Source organism: Odocoileus virginianus, chromosome 24, assembly GCF_023699985.2.
Source record: "Odocoileus virginianus isolate 20LAN1187 ecotype Illinois chromosome 24, Ovbor_1.2, whole genome shotgun sequence".
Lineage (NCBI taxonomy): Eukaryota > Metazoa > Chordata > Mammalia > Artiodactyla > Cervidae > Odocoileus > Odocoileus virginianus.
The window spans coordinates 42,469,394-42,482,304 of NC_069697.1; the positions used below are offsets into that span (position 1 = coordinate 42,469,394).

At 44.7% G+C, this 12,911-nt stretch overlaps 1 long non-coding RNA gene across 2 annotated transcripts in view; it reads right to left on the reverse strand.

The window, feature by feature from the left end:
* Positions 1-374: 374 nt before the first annotated feature.
* LOC139030860 (uncharacterized) overlaps positions 375-12,911 on the reverse strand; it is a 61,391-nt gene continuing 48,854 nt past the window's right edge. For both annotated transcript variants that reach the window (XR_011483297.1, XR_011483296.1), the window contains 2 exons: positions 9,034-9,122; positions 375-7,029 (listed from right to left, as the gene is read on the reverse strand). This is a non-coding gene — a long non-coding RNA (uncharacterized lncRNA). The remainder of the gene's footprint in view (positions 7,030-9,033; positions 9,123-12,911) is intronic.

Genomic DNA, 12,911 nt, shown 5'->3' on the forward strand with positions numbered 1-12,911 from the left:
ATGGCAAGAATAAATGGTAAAAAATATACATAGTTGTTTTGAGGATTCAATTACTTAACATAGATAAAGCACTAGAATTGTGTTTGTCACAGAGTCTCAGATGATGATAATGATGATGATGATAATGGGTTCCTTTTCGCATGATAAAGTCTTTCTCCACATCTAGTTGTGAAAAAAAAAAAAGTTACTCATATTTCCTTCTGTGTTTTATGGAAATTAATTTTGGTATTATCTGTAAAGCAGAGTCTACTTCTCCCCTGTGGTTAGTCAGGCTTTTTCAACACCATTTATTGATTGATGCTCCCTCTATTATATACTATATACTATATATTATATATTATATACTATATACTATATATTATATACTTTTTTTTCTGGACTTTTCTGCTCAATCTGTTCTAACACCAAAACTTCTTTCCTATTGTTTTCCAGAAAAATCACAGCTCTGCTTGCCTGAATAAAGAGCACATGTTGGATTCCCTCTTAAAGTGGCCCCAGGAGACGCTTGGTTGAGATGAGGGACTTTGAAAGTGGGATCTGGTTAGCTATGATGCAGACAGGAAATACAGATATCACAGACTTTCCATTTTAACCCATACTGTGCCTGTTGGTTCCCACACCCAGCTGAGGGCCAGCTGTGGCTATAGCCTGCAGAGTTCCTCAGGAATATTTGTTCACTGTATCACAGAAAAAGTAATATCCCCAGACTCCATCTGGTAGCTATCTTTTCTGATGCATCCCCCAAACAACTTGTATAGAAAGCTGCGAGGGGGGAGGGATACTAACTTGGCCCCTCCCAGACTGTGGGAGGAGAGACAGGTGGTCAGAGCTCAGAAGAGGATGTGGCACTGTGAGGCTTCATAGAGGTGGGACCAGAGCCCCTTTGAGGACACTTCATTCAGAGCTGAGGGAAGCCGGAGTGCTCACAACCCTCTCCTCTCTGCACCCCATTACCTCCTGTTCCCAACAGCCTCTTTGCTATTCCTCAAACATGGTCCCCCCATGGGCCGTTTGTACCTGCTGATCCTCTGGACTGTTCTTCCCCCAGTGCCCACACGGCTTGTTCCCAGGTCAGTTTAAGGCCTTGGCTCAAACGTCACCTTGTTGGTGAGACTATCCCTGACTGTTCTACTTGAGGCTGTGCTAGCCCTCCCTACCCCATCTCTGTTAGAAAACGCCGCGGGAAGAAAGAGCCACCTCTAAGGACCGTTGACGAAGGCCTTTATTGGGCGGTCGCTCTCGGGCAGAACTCCCGGGGGCGGGTGAGTGAAGAGACAAAGAGAGTCTGCAACCTGCGGGAAGGGGGGCGGCACCTATATACCCTGGCGGATACGGAAGCGGCGGGACCTTTTCGAATACGCTTGGAGTCAGGCTCTAGGGTGCTGATTGGCCTTTTGTCCCGTGTCGGTTTTTCTTGATTGGCCGGAGTCTTGGCACCTTCGCGTCCATCAGTCTGCCTGGCAACGGGCTGCTGATTGGTGGATGTCTGTCCCTGGTACTTATCTGGGACCTTTTGGCGGGGGCAGTCAGCGTGACCTTTCAATCTCTGCTTCATTTTTCTGCATAGCACCAATTGTCTGACAAGCTGTTCTACTTTTTATTAATTGTCTGTCTCCCCGCCTTAGACTACGAATTTCCTAAGAGTCTATACTGTTTTGTCCCAACACCTAGAACAGTGCCCAGGATGTATCTGAGGACTCTGCACTTGTCCGCAGATGAACGAACAAGTGAGTGGCCCAGCCAGACAGCATCACTCGCCTGAGACTTTGGGATGTGTCTAGACCTGTTAACAACAGCATGATTCCTCACAAAGCAATTGCCTGAGGGACTCTGGATTTTCAAACTAGTCTCTGCAAACAAGTCATTTCTAAAGTGAGGAGAAAGGCTGTGTCTCTTGAAAGAGCTAGTGAGCATTTGTCTGCAGTGATTTCTTTCATTCAATGCCCTGACTTCATGCATGAGGCTGCCACAGAACCAGCCAGAAGGAAATGCAGGTTAAAAGCACAGTGAGACACCAGCATACACCCAGCAGGATGGCTGAAATGGAAATACAGAACATGCTGAGTGGGGCCAGGATGGGGAGGAAGGAACTCTCATATACTTTGAAAAACTATTGGGCAGCTCATGGCAAATGCAGACCCTGTGATTCAGCATTTCCACACCTATGTAGACCCAACAGAAAGGACTATACGTGGCCAAAAAAAAATCAGGTAACACAACAAGAGTGCCATTACAGCGGTGCTTTTTTGGCCAAACTCTGGAACAAAAAAATGGAGCAAAATAGTAAAGTGGGGTTTTACAAATATGGTATATTTATGGCTGAGTCCCTTTAATGTCCACCTGGAACTATCACCACATTGTTAATCAGTTATACTCCAGTACAAAGTAAAAAGTTTTTTTTAAAAAAGAAAAATGGTATTTTCACATGGTGGGATATTACACAGCACAGGAAATGCATAATCTCCAAGCCTGTACAATGATAGCAAAGAATCACACAAACATAATGCTGGGCAAAAATCAGGCACAAGGGAATATAGTGTGTCTGCTTTCATCTGCATGAGATTATAAACAGGTAAAGCTAATCCATGCTGCTGGAAGTCTACCATGATTAGAAAGGAAAGTAAGCTATGCTTTGGGCTTCGGATAATATATTTTTCATCTGGGTGCTGGTTACATAGGAATAGTCATCAAGCTATAGCTATACGTATATACATTGACTTTTCTGGATGTAATATTTTTTGAAAACTAGGTTCATACATTAGAACCAAAAACTGGAGAGGCAGGCTGTTCATTTGCTAAAGCTATTTGTAACTGCAAGCTGAAACTATTCCAGGAAGCAACTACTGGGGCAGGAGATGGAGGCTTGGGGAAGAAGGGAGGGCTTGATCAGGGCTGGAATATACCTCTGAGATACTGCAAAAAGGGAAAAAGCCAGAGGCCAGATGTGGAGAGAAGCTGGTAGAAAGCCTCCAGCACCTGGAATTTGAGGTTACTGAGGGCCTGTTGGGGGCAGAATGGTGAAGACTCTGCAGCCTGTCTTGGAGAGCACCAGTGGCCACAGACTGTGCAGGTCAAAGTTCTAACCAGACACGGAGGGAAGGGGACTCTTTTGCTTATAAACAGAAACTGGGAACTTTTTTTTTTTAATCTGATAACTTGTGTTATAGAAAGCAATAGAAAAAAAGGTAGCAGAGAAAGAGAGAGAGAGAGAAAAAAAAAAAAAAATATATATATATATATAGAAAGAGGCCCTTAATTTCTAAGGAATCAGCCATGGCAGGAATTCTGCCTGACATGCCTGAGACAGCCCCCTTATTTCTTTTCAATTAGTGTAACAAAACATGAAAGGAAGGATAAGAGCATAGAGGAACTACAAGGCCCCACTAGGGTGTGATGGCCAGGTAGAAAAGGATTCACCCCACACCCGACCTATATGCTTTGGAGCGCATGGTGCTGATGGCACCAGTAAGGTGTTGAGAAACTCACTGCTAACACTGGGTGGAGGTGGTTAGTCGCTAAGTTGTACATCTTTTGCGACCCCATGGACTATAGCCCACCAGGCTTCTGTCTCTATGGGATTTCCCAGGCAAGAATACTGGAGTGGGTCACCATTTCCTTCTCCAGGGCATTTTCCCAAGCCAGGGATCGAACCCGCATCTCCTGTGTTGCAGGAAGATTCTTTACCACTGAGCCACCAGGGAAGCCCCAGTGTTGGGGTGTGTAAAGAAAGAAAAAGAAGACCACCCCATTATGTCCCATTGCTATGGGGAGAAAGGGAACCCCCCTCTTCAGTACTGCAGGGGTAGAGGCCACTTGGAAAAAGTTGGGAAGCAGTGAATTCGTCACGGATTTTCATGGCTTCCAGCCTTTCAGGAGCAGGCTCTTGCCAGAGCAAACTTCTAGCCCTCATCCCTAGGATCTGGAAAGGTCCAGCTGGAGAAGCTGCCAGGAGAGAAGGAACTTGGAGCCTGGTGATGCTAGTCAGGGAGTCTTTACTGCCACTTGAGAACCAGCATCTGTGCCATCATCCTGGTTTTGGATTCTGCAGCTTCAGGGCAGAGTCTCCGAGGCATGCCCACATGTAAGAGTCAGGGAAGGAGATGGAGTGGGCAGGGGAGTTGGAGAAGAGATGGTCGCACAGGGCTAGCTCTGGCATGCCTGCCCTATGTGTCCAGATGTGCAGGCAGCATATTTGTGCAGTTCGTATGGCTATTGTTCTCACGCATACACTGTGTGCAGAAAGCTACCCAGAAAGAGAAAATGTTCAAGCCCTGGCTCATCCCATTTCTTCTCGTCAGAGTATCTCATGCAGGCCTCTCAGAGGATGGAAAGTTTCAGTTTTATACCTTAGGAGATACAGGTGAGTCTAAGAAGGACATTGGTAGCTAGAAGCCTAGTGTGTGCCCTTCATGAGCATGATGTGCACTGTTTATGGGCCAGGAGCCATCTTGAATAGAGATGCAAAACCCCCGACCACATAGGGAAAGTCTACATGTATCACACTTTCTAAGAATAACAATTTAAGAGATGGTAGTGACTATCTCTGAGTGTCGTAGCAAGTGCATTGTGAAGCATAAACATCCAGATAAAAATTTAGATTGGGATGGACTATTGCTTTCTAAACAGACACCAAAGGAAACCTGAACCCAAAACCCAGGTTCAGAATGCCTAACACTGCTGACCAGAGACAGTAGTTTTCAGTGCTGATTTTCAGGAGCCAATGGTATCATATGCAAAGACAAGGAGAAGATAATTTCACTACAGTTTCAATAGTGTTCACAAGTGATCTTGGAGGTTCCTGACACTATCTGGTAGTTGATGGGAAGGACGGTGACTGATATGAAATATCTGGAGGTACTAATTTCTTTTGATAGAAAAACTGTACTTTATAAGGCCTCAGAGGCACATGAATTCTGTCCTCAAAGTTCAAAGCTGCCTGGGAGAATCAGGATTGACCTTGTTCATTTTCAAATACAGGTGTCACTCAATGTTTAGCATCGTAACAGGGTTTGGACAGATCCCGAATAGATCTTTCCTGGCATTTGTTGGCCATTTCCCACAAATCTTAGAGAATCAAAGTCTGTATCCTTGTGTTAGTGGCTCAGTCATATCTGACTCTTTGCAACCCCATGAGCTGTAGCCCACCAGGCTACTCCGTCCTTGGGATTTTCCAGACAAGAATACTAGAGTGGGTTGCCATTTCTGTCTCCAGAGGATCTTCCTGACCCAGGGATCAAAACTGGGTCTCCTGCATTGCAGGCAGATTCTTTACCTTCTGAGTTACCAGGGAAGCCTCTATCCTTAGTGGATAATTATAGGCGATTTCAGGATAACCATGGCATTAAGGCTAATCCGACCAGACCCAGGGATATAGGTCAGAACTAAAAAGAAGAGAAGCCAAAAAGAGGCATCCCCTGTATAAGAGCATCCAGGGCTCTCCCTTTGAAACCTGGTAAGGGAAGACCTGAAGCAGATGGGCAAGGCCTTAGTCACCTGTTTCGGCCAGGTTCTTGTGCTGGCATCAGCTGATTTCATCTGGTTTAAATCCTTTAGTGTAAACACATTTCTGTATGGAGGGCCTTGGAGCTGTGCGACATTAGGAAGGTGCCACGTACATAGCTAAATTCTGCAGGCAGAAGCTCGAACTCATGAGATCCAACATCTTGTGTGCAAGTCAGAACTTTTGGTTCTAAGTTAGTCGGTGAGATGCAAGTTCTAGGAGGTGCACCCATGAGTTTCAGGGGTGAATGGTGAAAACCTCTCATTTCTGGGCCCACGAATGCCAAGCACGATAAGACAGCAGTTGCAGGTGGTCAATTTGGCTGACTCTACTTTCAGGACAGATGTCCCCTCTTGCAGCTTCACCGATAGGAAGCCACTTCTCTTGAAGGAGTAGTCATATGAGACTCCCAGGGTCCAGAGAGATACAGTATCCATCATGCCAGGCAGCTTGGGACTTTTCAAGGTGATGCCACTGGTGGTTCTCACCTCTGAAGCTCTGGTAGATGTAACTGCTCCAGCCAGAGGAAATGAAGAGAAGCTCAGAATAGGTGACAGGCTAGGTAGGAAAGAAACCTAGGACCTCCTGTTGGACTAGACAAGAAGTTTTTCTAGGTGATTTTGAATCTAGCACTGAGGTTGGCACAAATTTTAATAATACACCACAACTACTTGATGCTGTATTATTATCGGGTTGGCAAAAAAGTTCATCCAGGTTTTTTGTGACATCTTGTGAAAAAACTCAAACTTTTTGACCAACCCTATAAAACAGGTACTGGAATGTTCTCGACTAAGATGCTTTTCCTTGGGAGTACTTTCATATGGTTCTGAGAGCCTTATAAAGCTTTGAATGGAATATATGAATAGTGGAAAGTTTTCCACCTTCTGGAAATCTGTCCCTAGAGGGCAGAACTTTGGTGGAGTGTTCTACTTACAAGTCTCACGTGAAAAGTTTGGGTGATACTTAAAATAATATGTTTTACAGTTACGTTCGGGTCTCTGAACTAAAATCTTAAAATTTATGTTAACATCTCTATCTATGAGCATTGTCTCCAGAACGCTTCCTTGTTTTCTCCTGAGAGTCACTGAGAGGTCTCTGTGGTTTTTTCAGATAAATGTTACAGCCATTTATTCTTTAATATATAGCTGCACTTCCTGCCCCCCACCACTGCAATACTTATCTCCCACATCCATCAAATTTCACTCTATAGGTCCCTTCATTTGATCAGAGGGTTTCTCATTGTCCAATGAAGAGATATGGAACTCGCTCAGGCGGAGGCTGTGCTGAGGCCACTGTTGACCTACCTCTCCCAATGTGGTCACCTGCAAACGGCTTAGAAATGCACAGCCTTGGGCTCTTCTTCCTGATCAACTGGATCAACACTCAGGAGGTGGAGTCAGCAATCTGGGACCTGTTAGGTCCTCTGGTCAGAGCTCTACACTGAATCACACCGAGCTATTCCCAGCCTTCTTCTCCACAACTCGCCTTCTCTTCTCAAGGAACTACTGGGAGTAACAGGAAACACCAATCTGGAATGACACCAACCAAAACGAAGTGAAATACTAATTTATTATGTAATGACAATACCACATAGGGAGACATTTCTCCCTAAAATCACAGAGGTGGATGGTTTCATGAAGATCAGTGTGGCATGGACTGGACTGGCCAGAATCATTTTGGCACCAGCATATAAGGAATCAGAGAGGAAAACATCATCCTTGTCTCCATTCTGCTCTCTACCACTTGTGGGGGGCAGGGGGAGGGGGAATCAGATCAGCTTGGCTGTTCATAAAAGAATCAGGAGGCCCAGAGTTATTTCAGTGCGTGGGAATGGACATGGGATAAACTGAAACAATAAACAACTTGAAAGCTTAAGAAAATAAAGGCAAGGGAGAGAGCACACCATCCAAGCTTGAGTTCTGCAACCCTGTCGTAGTTCTAAACAAATTCAAGCAGATTGCTTTCTTGCTGGAGTTCTAGTAAAATGGATCTTGCCACTGGCAGCCAGTTCAGAGCGCCTGGCCGCGTTTTTGTTTTTTTCTTGTTTTTTGGCTTATCGCCATGTGCCATTAGTGACCTATTTTTCACTGCAGTGAGATCAGCCATGTCTGCAGGCCCCTGAATCAGCAGTTTCTCCTCCGTTCACTAACTCCAGGCTGGCAAAGCTGATGCCAGTGTCACAGAAAGTGCCATCCCTGCACTCTGCAGAGAGTTGGGGAGGGCACCATTTTGTTACAATATCGGCTTTGACCCGAGGATGTCCTGAGAGCCCAGCTGTCATGTCTCCTCAACATAAGCAGCTGAACTTGGAATTATCTTGGCCTAGTCATTAATCAGGACTAAAAATAGCCCCAATAGGCCTGGGCTTTGCTTAATTCCTACCCAGGTGGGAAAGGTAGTTTTTTAAAAAATAATCTAATTGCCAGATCACATTTTTTAAGGCTTTGCACCAAAATATAAAAATAATTATCCAACACTCCAGTTTAGGAGACAATTTACAGTTAATCTGGCTCTCTAAAAAAACAAAACAAAAAAAGAAACAAACAAAAAAAAACCAGTGTAGTCTTTTGAACACATTAATTTGAAAGGATCCATTCTTGGTGGCTATTAAAAGGAGCCAGAAATTGTGCTCAGAATCTTCCAAGAATACCCTCCAACACAAATTAACGGAAAGAAAATAGCCATTGGTTTAAAGCTCTGCAAGAGAGCCTGTTGCCAGGCAGATTAGACAATGAGCGGATTTCCACAAGGGGGCGCTCTCTCCGCTCGTCCTTCAAGCCAAGGGCCCTGCGTTTCTCAGCCCTTAGGCTGCTCTTGGCTTTGCCCTCGACCAGCGTGCTCCTCCTAAGAGCAAATGCTCACTGCCCTAAAGAAGGCTGCTTCTGTGATCACTTTCTGGCTGAGATCATCAGGCAAATCTCTCGGCGATATCAGAGAAGCAACTTCAAATGAAGGGAAGTCAAGCAAAACATTCAAAATAAAAGGAAAAATATAAATACATCTAGATTGATTTCTCTCCATAGCGATTCATCTCTGTGTGCTCATTTTCTTGATCCTCTAACGGTAAGAATATGATAGGGTGAAATTGATCCATGGCTGGCCCAGAGTCAGAAACAGCCGTGGCTCCAGTCCAACAGGAACAATTGCAGGACCAGGTGTGTTTCAGGAGACAGTTCACTCTCACTTCTCTCCTCCTGCTGCCTACAACTTCACCTTACACCCCAGCAGTCCCACGAGGCTGTTTCTTCCTGCTCTGGACCCCTTGCCCTCCATTCATATCTCCACTCCCACGGTTCAGAACTTACCTTACCTTCTCAGAGACCTTCAGGAAGGACTAGCTGGTGAACCAAAGAGTAGATTCACTCTATCGAGACACAAGTGAAGAATCGGAGCAAGAGAGGCAGAGCTGATGCAGGAATGGCTTGGATTCAGCAAAACAACACTGAACAGACGACTGGGCCTTGAGGGGTAAAACCTTCACCTCTACCCTCACCCCCTTACACCAGCACCACCACCCCGCCCTGCCCACACACCTGTTTGAATTCAGAGACCAAGACGCCACTAGGTGCCAGCAGCATAAATCAGGGGAGTCACTCATGACTGCTGAGCTCAGCCGTAGCATCTGAAAAAAAAATAAAAATATCAGTTCTATTCCATAAGTTATTCTGGGGTTAACGTAAAATAATGTATGTGAAACCCTTTGTGAGTTATAAGAAACTACATACACATCGTAAGTACCCATCTCCAGAGCTGTTCAATCATTAACAGATTGATGGGGATAGAAAAGAGAAGGAAAACTGAATTAGGTTTTATTATTGTTCATTCATCTTTCAGCAAACAGAGGATGACTAAGTTTCCTCTTGAAGAGAATCTATGATTCTATGAATCTGTCTCTAGTCATCGACTATCCAAAGTTATAAGCTGAATGTATCCCCCCCAAAATTCGTATGTTGAAACCCTACCCTGCAATATGATATTAGGAGGTGTAGCCTTGGGGAAATAATGAGGATTAGATGAGGTCACGAGGGCAGAGCACTCATGAATGGGATTAGTGCCCTTGTAAGAGTCTCAGGAGAGCTTACCGCCCTCTGTTCTCTGCCATGTGAGAATACAAGAAGCTGGCATTCTGCAACCTGGAAAGGGGCCTGCTCCAGAGCCACATGCTGTCACCCTGATCTGGGATCTCTGGCCTCTGGAACCGTGAGAAACACATTTCTGCTGTTTACCAAGACTGTAATGCTTCTTACAGCAGCCCGAGTGGTCTAAGACACCCGAGGTGCCCCGGACCCAGAGGGATGTTCCAAAAGAGAAACACCTAGATAAGCACGGATAAATCTCTGTGCAAAGATTTCACTTGAGAAATGTTTATGAAAGACCTGCAAAAAATTAGAAACTCTAAATATCCCACATAGAGAGGTTTAACTGAACCTCTCTATATAAATTCTCTATATAATGAATTACTATGCATCCATTACAATGACATAGAAGAGCATATAATATTAAAAAAGAGTCAATAATAAGGAATTAACAGAGAAAAAATAACTTATCATACAACACGTGTTACAGACTGACATTAAAAAATGTACACACACAGGGAACAATATTCAGTATCCTGTGATAAACCATCATGAAAAAAATATGAAAAAGAATGTATTATATGTATATGCACATAATATATATATATAACTGAATCACTTTGCTATACAGCAGAAATTAACACAACATTGCAAATCAACTATAATAAAATAAATTTTTTTAAAAACACCAGAAAAAAAAGTGTGCACATATGCATATGCTCGCACATACAGTGCATGTGGCATGCATACTGAAGAGTCCAGAAGAATACATATCAACAAGAATGGTTACGGTCAAAGGTTAGAATTATGGGTTACTTGAATTTTACACTTTGGCTTTTATTTATTTTCTACTGTTCTATAAGAAACAGGTATTATTTGAATAGCACACACAAAAGCAGTAATAGTTATATACATATATATTAGAAAAAGATTCTGAGTTCTAGAGAAGACCAGTGGGAGAACTTTGAGGCCAGGGATCTTTGAGGACACCCTCGGCACTGCTCTGGAAGAGGCACCTGGCCCCAGAACTCCTCCCGCCGGGGCCCTTATCTAAGATCACTCGGGCCCTTGTTTGCAATTTCTGCTCAGGCAGCTCTATTGTGCCTGCTTATCAGATGAGGCCTGAGTCACAGATGGAGAGAGAGTTGGCCTCTGGAGTCTGTGTGGAGAAAGAAATCACATGAAAACCTAACACATTTTCAGTCTCATGGCAGTGGGTGACTCACCAACACAGTGATTCTGTGAAAGGAAAAGGGTCCCCAGAAAACAAGAAGTGTGTGACCTCTTATTTCGTTGCCTTTGACCCAGGCTGGGTAGGAATCGCTAGGAATAAGAGGAGAGCTATGGAAGTTGTCACAGAAATCTATGATATTCCTCTGGGAAAATCTTACCCTTCCATGTTAATGCCTTTTTCCTACTCAGCGTAGTCAGTCAACGTGTAATAACAGTGCGGATGGTCACAGCTTATATTATTAAAGTTCTAGCTAGTTCACCAGCCCTGGGCTTGGAAATACATGCAAATCTCCTCATTTGAATAGCTGATTTCACGTTGTTAGTTATAGCCTGTGTCGTCAGGGAGGATCCCAGGCCTAATGAAGCCTCAGGAGTGGTTTTAATCCCATACAGGCTGGTTAGCTTCAGAGAGAGAATTTTCCCCACAGAACTCTTCACCTCAGCTCTTAACCTGGAAATCTCACAATTCCCTGGAAAACAATCGTAAATCCTCATCCTCCTGAGGCAGTCACTCTCTGTTCCTAGAAACAGGAAACCATTAGCCATTTATTGTGGGTGTGGCCAGAGTGGGCTGGGAGTCAAGCTTGAGTTGGCCAAAATGATGCAGTGGGGGACTTGTCCGACAGGGTACATGACAGAATGATGTTCTCACTGGTGATGTGACTGAGGGTCCACCAGATGGGCAGTGACAACTGGTGAGCTGTGGCTCTCCAGAGGCAGGAAGAAGATGAAAAGGCACCCCATCTTCCGTATCCACTGCTCTGTTGATGGACATTTAGGTGGCTTCCATGTTCTGCTCTTGTAAAGGGGGCGGGCGGGGGGGATGAATGGAGAGGTTGCAATTGACATATATCCACTATTGATACTGTGTACAAGACAGATAACTAATGAGAACCTACTGTGTAGCTCAGGCAAACCTATGCAGTGCTCAGTGGTGACCTAAATGGAAAGGAAATCCAAAATCCAAAACACTGGGGACATATGCCTATGTATAGCTGACTCACTTTATCGTCCAGTAGAAACTAACACAACATTGTAAAACAGCTATACACCAATCCAAAAAAAAAAAAACAGACAAAAAGGCAATAGAAACACCTAAAAGATGAGACCCACAGAAGCAGATCAATTTTTCTGTCCTTCAAGTTAGTAGCATTCCTCTTGTCTCTCTGTGCCGCTCATACCTCCCATTTCTGCTTGTCCGTGAGACCAGTGAGCCTCTGCAGCTGAGTCAGCCTAGAAATCTAGTGTATTTGTAGCACGCATTTTATTTGCTATGAGTTGCAGTGTATTTTCTTCTGTTTCTTCTCCCCTTTAATCTTGTGGGGAAAGTGGTTGTCATACACTTCAAATACTCCCAGGGCTGAATGGGTGTGTAAACAGGAAAAGGATGGAGAGGGGGTGAATGGTCAGGACACCAAAGATGGCTATTTCTTGCTCTCTGTTCCTCCTCTGCTCAATCAGCCGCCTTCCTTCTATCAGGTGTGAGGTGCTTCACTGACACCTACTCAGATCAGTGTGCTGCCCCTGCCCTGACTAGTGATTGTTCTAATCCCTGGGCGTGAATGGTCCCACCTGCTTGTGTAATAAAGGGAAACATCAGCCCCAGTGGTGGTCGTTAACCTGTGAGGCTGTGCATTGCTGGTTTCTCTGGGAACTGATGATGAGCCAACCAGACATCAGTTCCCCTCTAAATGGTGGCATCCCCCTCCCCAGAGCACCCAGGACGACTGCCTTGTCCTGCTTGCTCTGCCTGGCAGGGTGTCATTCGAGGACCCTTTTGCTTCAGATGCACAAGATACCCCCGTCCAATGAACCGCGGGTGTCTCGGTCACTGTCTCCAGAGTCTTTCTTTGGTCTGGCAGCTGCAAGTCTTTCAGGCCTCTGGGGGGCAGTACAACAGGAACCAAGTCACCAAAATCTCCTTTAGGAGGAGCTCTTCTAAACGTGCACCCATGAGGTGTGACGTTGAGAAAGACTCCTCTTAACATCCGGTAGATGATTTTCCTATCTGAGATCTGCTTCTCTTTCTCCTGATTGTTGATGTATAAAGGAAGTTTTCCCATTCCATGTTCTTCTTACCAGGAACCTGGTCTGTTCACAAA